Raw genomic sequence first — 9,237 nt, 5'->3', positions numbered from 1 at the left:
TTCCTGCTAAAACTAGGATATGCAAAGAAACTAGATAACATTCTGCCTATACCTTGGAAAGACCTACTGCATGGTCATGTTATACCACAAATTAATATCTGCTTAATAAGTGGGCTTGTAGATGTGCGGTATCATGTATCACATTGCAAATGGCCATTTAGGAGTTTTAATTTCTTTATCTAAAGATAATTGGTTTTAGGGACTTGATGTTTGTTTCTTCAGAGTACCCAGTTATCACATCTCTAGACAGTTCTAGAAGCTCTTTGAAGACATTTTCAACACCGATATGCTACATCAGGATGCAAATTTTGAGATAAGCATGTTTGGTGCTTGAAGATGTGAGACCAGTAGCACTCTGCCTATATCCTAATAGTTTCCTTACTACAAACCTTTTTATGGATTTATTGCTTCTCTAGCATCAAGGAAACACAGTTGCTCCTAGATATTCCTAAGTACATTTAAAATCATGTTGCAACTGCAGTTCATGTAGCTCCCCAAAAATGCTCATAAATGTTAATTTCAGAATTTCTTGTGGTCAGTAGACAGAGTAGAACTGTGTTCTAAAGGCCTTGTTACACCCTGAACTTAGATCTACTCAAATGTTGATAAGTGTTAGTGCTAGCTCAAGTTTGGAGCAGACACACCTTAAACATAACAGTCTTCTCTGACTGCCCCCACCCTGCACAGCTGTGCCTTGCCACTGAGACCTAGTGAGCAGGGGCAAGACCAGGAGCTGTAACTGTGAGTTGACACTAAAGGGCCCATGGCCAGGACAGACTTCTATCCCTGCTCTAGGTGATGGTGTGTGAGACATGGGTTTTGGGGGGAGTGGGTAAGAACATGAAGCTAGGAGGTGGAGAGTTAATGGGATGGAGTGGGTAATAAAATGGGAGGTAGAAAACAGATCTTACGATGACAGGCTGAGAGCCATGGGACTCTTTAGCCTGGAAAACCGCAGGCTCAGGGGTGATCTGATGGCCAACTATAAGTTTATCAGGGGTGACCACCAGGATCTGGGGGAACGTTTGTTCACCAGAGCGCCCCAAGGGATGACGAGGTCGAACGGTCACAAACTCCTGCAAGACCATTTCAGGCTGGACATAAGGAAGAATTTCTTTACTGTCCGAGCCCCCAAGGTCTGGAACAGTCTGCCAGCGGAGGTGGTTCAAGCACCTACATTGAACACCTTCAAGAGTAAATTGGATGCTTATCTTGCTGGGATCCTATGACCCCAGCTGACTTCCTGCCATTTGGGCAGGGGGCTGGACTCGATGATCTCCCGAGGTCCCTTCCAGCCCTAATGTCTATGAAATCTATGAAATCTATGAAAAGAAGTCAGGGTTGGGGAAGCATGGTGAAATGAAAGAAGGCAGCCTCTGAAGGATAAAATAAAAAGAAGTAAAAAAACCCCCAGGAATTTAAGAAGAAATTTCCCCCTAAAACCCACTCCTAGACCTATCTGTGCCCTGCAACCTGGCTAGGTAGTATATGTTCTGCAGGCTGCTTGCCAGGGTTGTACCCCTGCAAGTGGAAAGGTCATATCACCAGAGGCTGAATGGGGAGTTGGCTTAGTGTTAGCACCACCATCTAGGGCAGTAGAGTTCAAGAAAATTTGTCCACACAGAAAAGGAGGGTGGGGAGGAGACACCGCATCCTGAGATGCTGAAGGACTGCAGCTTGGGCAGTTCATTTGTGGGGAGTGGCCACACATTAATGGAACGTGAGCTAGGTAACATGGATCAGAGACATGGGTGACTTGGTGCCTCCTGAGTCTGGGGGGCACAGATTGCTGAGGGCGGGTCCTCCAGCTGCCGATCACTGAACCAGCGGTGAAGCCCGAAGTGCACTTCCGCTGGCACTTATGGTTTTGCAGCTGGCATTTCCAGGGGGTGCAGGGCTGATCTCAGGGGGTACACATGCACCCGCATGCACCCCCTATGTGTCACCAATGATTAGAGATAAATCTGCCCTGGAGTGGTGTAACTTCAAGCTGCCTAAAATGTGCTTGGAACTAGTTTCAGGTGTTAATGTGTGGATAATCCAGGGGTTAAGAGCTCCAGGAACCACCTAAAATGAACATGTAATGAGGCCCAAAGGCTCCTTCTCAAGGTTTGTGTCCTAAGTAAATAGTATGCTGAATCTCCAAAATGAATTTGTGAGGGAATTAGCAGAATTGTTTCTGGAATTTGGTCGGGGTATGTTTGAACTGTGCTTTCCTTTATATAATACCTGGCAAATTCCAACAATCTTTGTGTAAGTTGTTCGTGGAGCTGTGGTTCATGGAGCTGACAGAATACTTGCACTTTTTACATGATTGTGTACCTTCCCTAATAATACGAGATTGCTGTCAGTCTTTACTAAAAATCATATATATATCAATGTGCTATTTTAAGAAAAAAGTTTAAAGTATACCAGCCCAGAAATATTGAACCATTTACGCCCTCCAGAGAAAATTATTTGTTAGTATGTTCCCCTTAACTTCAGTTCGCAGTGAGGTCCAAATTTGGATTCAACCCTGATCCTATAGACACACCTGGAAGTTATGCTGCTAAATTCACTCAGAACCAGTATAACAAATTAGTGAACCTAAACCAGGAAAGAAAAGGCAAAACTGGAAAATTCCCAACTAGGTGAACAGGAAATAATTTACCTCTTTTGTCCTTTGAAGTTCAAGTATATACAGATAGTCCTGGCTTCTCTTCTGTTCTCTTTTTATTATGGCAGTGGGGCGGTGGGGTGGAAACTGGGAAGAGAAGGCAGGATACTGGCAGGGCAGGCTGAGGTTTCTCCCTCCCTGCAGATTGTGGGAAGAACTTTCATGAAGTGGTCATAGAAAACTCACAATTACCTTGCACGGCAGCACCCAGCGTTCTAGAACACTACCCAGCACCGGGATTCAAGTGCTGGTGTCAAGATTTCATCAAGCATTCCTGTAGCTTCAGTGTCTTGGCTCTACTTGTGAAAGAATCAACTCCTAGGCAGCAAGACCCTCAGATTGGCACAAGGACCTTGAGTCCTGAGGGCAGTCCAGTTGAATAGCTGCTGATCAGTCTTTCTGCTAGCATCTGTCTCTAGTTATTGCTGGCTCATGTTTTCACATGACAGTAGTTAGGCAACAGAGTCAAATTCAAAGCATTTGCATGTGTGTATATTTTGAGTTCTTCATTTGATGCTCCAAAAGAAGGCCATTGCATTTTGGAGCTTAAAAGGAAGATTTTTTTGAAAGCAACTTGTTCCCATTTTCAAAAGTAACTTAGGCAGAGGGACCACATTTTCAAAAGGTTCTAGACTCCTACACATACACAGAGCCCGGTGGAATTTTCAGCAGCACTTAATCAGGTTCAGTGCCTACCCCATCAATTTCAGTGAGCTAGTCCCTTTTGAACATGGGGTTTAAGCTCCTAAGCAACTTGAGTATTACCCTTTATTGACCTCGCTTTGACATTTTTCAGAAAGAGCCCAAATAACACAAAGCAGCCAGATTTTCTCCTCCCATAGGATTGCAAAGTTCCATCTGGCCTGCACACCTCTGCTTCTGGGTGACACCATGCAGCAATACCCTAGCAAGGGCGGGGTGAGCAGGGCGACCACCCCAGGCACCAAAACGAAGGGGCACCAACAGCACTGCCCAGCTGGGGCAGGGCATGGGATGGAGCCATGAGAGACTCATTGGGCTGGCACAGGGATGGGGGAAGGGCAGCTCCTACTGTTGTGTGCACTCCCAGGCAAGCATGGGGGGCAGTGTGCCCCTCGGATCTGTGCGTGGGGTGAGCTGCTGCTGTGGGCTTTGCCCCAGGCACCAAACTTCATTGCTATGGTGCTGCCATGCAGGGTTGGACAGCAAAGGGTACAGCATAAGCCGGCTCCCCTGCCTGCTTTTGGCTAATCAGAGAACATTATGAGGCAGGACAGTGAGTATATGCCTTAGCCCTTCCTGGTCTGGCTATTCAGACAGCTACATGGGGGTTGTTTACCTGATGGCAGTAGAGGTGACACCTGGCTGAGAACCACTGCGGTAAGTCAAGACAGCACAACAGTGGTTCTCAACTGGGGGACAGCCAAATGCGTAAAAGTTGGGGGTGGGTGACTCTCATATGGTTGAGGTAGACTGGTCCAGGGGAAAGGTGTGATACGTTTATAGCCTGTCTCAAGGAACTGACTTCCTATTAGGCTTTTTAAAAAAGCCGTATTTTGAAAACCTGATTTCCTTTATTTGAAGTGCAAGTTTCAGGTGCAAATGAATGTGGATAAGCTTGGTCCCACCAATTATTTATAGCTGCAATTATTCTCAACTAGAGATGCTAAAAAACTGATTTGAAAAAGTAAAAATAATGCTAATGAGTAACTTTTAAATCATACTTTTCATTCATTCATCTATCCTAGTAGTTTTTCAAAGAATGGTCACATACTATTATCTTCATATTCAGATGGGTAAACTGAGATGCAGAAGTGAAGTGACTTACCCACAGTTTGTCAACAGGTCAGTGTTAGAGCTAGGAATAAAAGATGACTCACTTGAATCCTAGTCCAGTGTTGTATTTGTGGTGACCAAGAGGCCTAAATTCTAGGTGCAAGTCAGCAAAGAAGCAGAAAGGGAAGTCCACGAAAGAGTAGGCCAAGAATTGGATCCAAACTCTGCAATTTTTACTTTCCTTGTTGGAAATACTGGGTCATATTGTACTCTGTATAGAAATAAACTCCATCTGAGATGGCATGGATTAAACTAATAATATAAGTGAGATCTAAATGCTCCCTGGGCAAAAAAAATGTTGCATATATTTACATCAATGGCACAGTGGTGTGGAAAGAAGACAATAGTGGAAAAAAGTTGTTTGTCCAGAGAAAAATAAATGATGAAGCTGAATTAACTTCTTATTTGAAGAAATAACTTCATCAGAGTTGGTAGAGTTCTACCAGCTTTACACAAGTGCATAGATCAATGGTTCTCAACCTTTTTTGGACTTTAAAGCACCTCTCATAGGACTTGAATCACCCTTCCATGACTTTCCTGAATTGAGTGACATTCAGTTTCAAAAAGTAATTTCTATATTGTAGTGTTCACTTCTTGCAGAGGCTGGGAAGTGGACATGAGGGATTAGCTGGGTAGGGACAAACCTAAGCCTGCGCTTGACTGTTTATCTCCTCACATTTTGTGGCATCCTTCAAAGGATCTGGTGGCAACCCCAGGGTGCCACAGTCCCCTGGTTGAGAATCACTGGTATCAGCACCATACCTTGACTTTTGGCAGCCCCAGATGAACTTTTAGTATTGGGCCCCGCTTCACCAGAGATAATGATAATAATAATTGGACAACAGAAAAAAAATTACCATTTTTGGGCCCCCTTTCTGTCCAGGCCCCAGCCGGACTCTTGATTCACTCATGCCTATGTCTAGCAGTGGTGGCACTGGGAGTGGAGTAGCAGTGAAATTTAGGGTGGATGCAGCATCCTCCCAGCACTGCCAGCACCCACTCCAAGCCCAACCCCTGCTGAGAAGAGCCACATAGAGCCCACCCCACCCCACGCAGATCTGGGGAGTACCCCCCCCACCCTCCTGGGGTGCAAGCAGTAGCAGGAGCCCCCTCCCTCTCCATGACCCACAGCTCTGGCCCCCCTGCCTCCACCCCACCTGGACAGCCCCTGTCCCTACCCTCTCCCTCACTATGGGGGATGGTGCTAATCTATGCTACGCTACCGTGCTTTAATTAGAGTAGTTACATTCTAATTAAAGCCTCCTAACTCCCCTCAGGTGATATATGGCTTTGTCTCTCTCCTGCCTGATGTGTTACCGAAGCATGTCATCACAGTGAAGGTCAGTACTACCACTCTCTGGTGTTATGGTCTCCCCTGCCACACCTTTCGTGTTTTTCTTTAAGGTTGGGAGCTGGTTATATTGGCCAGTAGGTCTGGGTGTGCTCCTCAGATGATTTTTTTCATGAGCCTCCACCTTCCCTTACACCCCACCCTTCTCACATCCAGCAGATTATGTGTCTGGGTCTTTGAGTTATTGCCCAGGTTTGTGCCATTAAATGTAAATTCATCTCTTCTATAGGAAGTTTACTGAGTATTTGTATAGCTGCTCTGGCTAGGCTACATGATGTGCTGTATGGACTTCTCCTTGTGTGTCCCTCTACTAGGCTTACCTCTAGGAGAAGTCTTTCCACCAGCGATTCACTGCCAGTCCATGACTTCCCTAGTCCTCAATAGGTTCATTGCTTAAACAGATAGTTTTCTTGGTCAGACGTTCCTATTTAATTTGTTTGAAGTCTGCCAATCAATCAATTTAAATAGATTCCATTAAGGACCCCTTAAACTAATCCTTTGGCATTTCCAGGGTCAATTAACTTAAATCCATTTGGAGTGAGCCCAAGAGTGAACTCAACTGAAATCACTTCACTCAGGATCTAGAGCCACTCAATTCAGTGGGATCCCTGAGTCCATACACTTAAATCAGTAGGCTGGGATCAATTTATTAAGAGTCAGTATGCTTAAAACAATTCAGTAAGAGGCCATATACATGAATCAGTTCATTGAGGGTCCCTACACTTGATGTGATTCACTGGAAATTCCTGGGGTAAATCAACTTAAATCAATCCTATGTGTCCTGCTGGTAGCATTACCCCTTGTCCAGGGGGGAAGGGGAGGGATGAAGTAGCTCACCGGTTTCTCTCACCGTGCAGTAGAGAAATCGCACTCTCTTGGCATCAGCAGTGCAGGGGAGTGTCTTTCCCTTTTTCACTAGCAATAGCATGTAGTCCACTCTGTGCCCATACACCCATGTGCCACAGATCCTCGGGGCTTCCATCTTTACCCAGATGGACCTGCCTGGCTTCCTGTAGCTGAGGGTACTTCGTGTGGTCAGTGGTCCTCTGACCACCTATGCCAGCTGCCTCATGCTGCCTTGCACTCTTCTCCTGGGACAGTGTGAACCTGTGCCCCACCCTGTCTGGATGCTGCTGTCTCTCCCTAGCTTCCCCTCTCCAGGACCAGAAGTACCTCTCTGTGCTTTTTTGCTACTAATCCAGAACGAGCACTCACTGCAGAAATGTGGCGAGACTCTCCTTGCTCCCACTAGGCTCCTTCTCTCACTCATGGTAAGTATGGAGGGATTGCAGGTCTCAGGGCTTTCCCCCTGCCCTACGCTTCTCCTCTCACACCCACTCCTGGAACACATGGAAAAACTGCCTTAGGTGTTCTTCCAAATGTATCGTTTGTCTAGCCCAATGAAAAGACTTATGTCAAAATGCACAATGTGCTTCTGATTATAGAGAAGAAATATGTTTGTCCCTGTTCACTTATCCACCTCAGAAACTTTATCTAAGTCGTATCTGTCCTCAAAATCAAAACTCTTTTAGGAATCTAAGGGAAGCCTATTCACCTTTACCGATGTGGAAAGAACTAAATTGCTTTTGAGGGGAGTAGGGTCACGTGTGTTTTTAATAATCTAAACAAATACTTAACTACTTTTACAGAACCTGGCAAACAGATGGATATTTACCAACATTTTTGAGATCTTTAGCTTCCAGGACCAAAAAAGCTATTGATGTTAACTTGCTGCTATCAGGCAGAAGGCAGGGAAGAGTAGGACCTTTATAGATTAGCTAATTCAGAGAAGCATATGCTATGCATCTGTGGGCACATCTACACATATATTAATGCAATAACACCATAATTACCTTTAATAACAAGTACTAACTTAAGCAAATATTGGCACTGCTGCTTAGTAACACCGGTGCACAATGCTTTTGTGATGCTAATGCACAATAGACTAATTCTACTGCTCATTATTGCGTTAGCACAGCTTTTACCATGACACGCTAATGTGCAGTAGAATTAGTCTATTGCACTTTTAGCCTCTTGTATAGATGCTCCCAGTATTAGTTTATAAGATGCTACTTTGCCCTGACTTCAGATTAATACAGCTAATGCACTCTCGCTGCAGCTCTAAGTAACGATGTGTGCCACATACTGAATGTGCTACATGCCTGTAGATAGCTGTCATCATCTGTTACTGGGCAAACCTCTTGCTTAAAGCAGTAGTTTGTTAGTTAGGGTAACAGGGGGCAAATTCCTCAATGTCAGCATTCAAGTATCTTGAACTGTTTTAAGACTGATTCCTTATTCTTTAGCAAGAGAAACAAATCCCTAGATTTTCCAGGTGTGTTGATTCTCAAGAATGAGGGTACGAACTGTGTTGTGGGTGTCCAGACCTGTTATATCTCACTGGTGTCATGTCACATTTGTTCAGTTTTCACATGAAAAGAAAAAAACCCTTTTCTCAACACTGTTCCAGAAGCCCACTCCTTCTCTCCTTCATTTTCACCTCTTTCCTTGCTTTTTCTTCCCACTTCCCAGACCCCCTCCATCACAAGGACATCCAAAATTCAGTCTCGTCAGTTCTCCACTTACTCACTATTGACCACTCACATTGAGCCCCAACACATTCACATGCCCTCTCATTCAAACTTGTTCATCTATTTCTCTATTCTAAGCCACCCAGTCATTTATACCCCCCTCCCCACAAGTACTTGTCTTCCATTCTCCCTTACTGATTTACGTTCTAAGCCATTTTTAGTTGTCTTTCTGTGCCTATAGGTTTCATTTCAGTAGTACTTTTTGCTTCCAGGTAAACTGTTGTTAGACTCTGAGGGCTGTATGGTGCCAATGCTGAGTAATCTCTTAATTAGCTTCAACACACAGGATATCACACACAGTGGAGTATCCTTGCCATAACTGCCACTATATCTCTTCCAGTATCCTATGCAAATATATCTGAAGAACAAATATGAAAATTGCTGTATTGCAAGGACTCTGTCAGCAGCTGTCTGTTGTCATGGCTGACACTATAGAAAAGGTAGCCCTACCACTTCAGAATAAGCACACATGGGTCTCCTGTGTACACACTTTCTATGGTTAATGACTGTGGGTGTGATCCAAAAGCCAAATGAAATAAGTAGAGCACTTCCCATTGAATTTAATGGACTTTGGATTAGATCCTATCACAACTTCTATATTTGTCTCATCTTATCTGATCACAACTTCTATATTTAACAAGTATTGATGTGAAAATGTTGCAACAATCTTCCACATTTTTTCCACAAACCACGAATAATTACTTCACCAAGCTACAGTATTTTTCAGGAATGAATTATTTCCTTTACAGTTAAAAGGGAAGTGAATGAGGAACTAAATGTATTTATTAAATCCAGGTAATCACCGTCTTTCCTGCCTGGTGCAG

Source organism: Crocodylus porosus, unplaced genomic scaffold (assembly GCF_001723895.1).
Source record: "Crocodylus porosus isolate Cpor-Errol unplaced genomic scaffold, CroPor_comp1, whole genome shotgun sequence".
Taxonomy (NCBI): Eukaryota; Metazoa; Chordata; order Crocodylia; family Crocodylidae; genus Crocodylus; species Crocodylus porosus.
Note: the sequence above shows the minus strand (reverse complement) of the source record.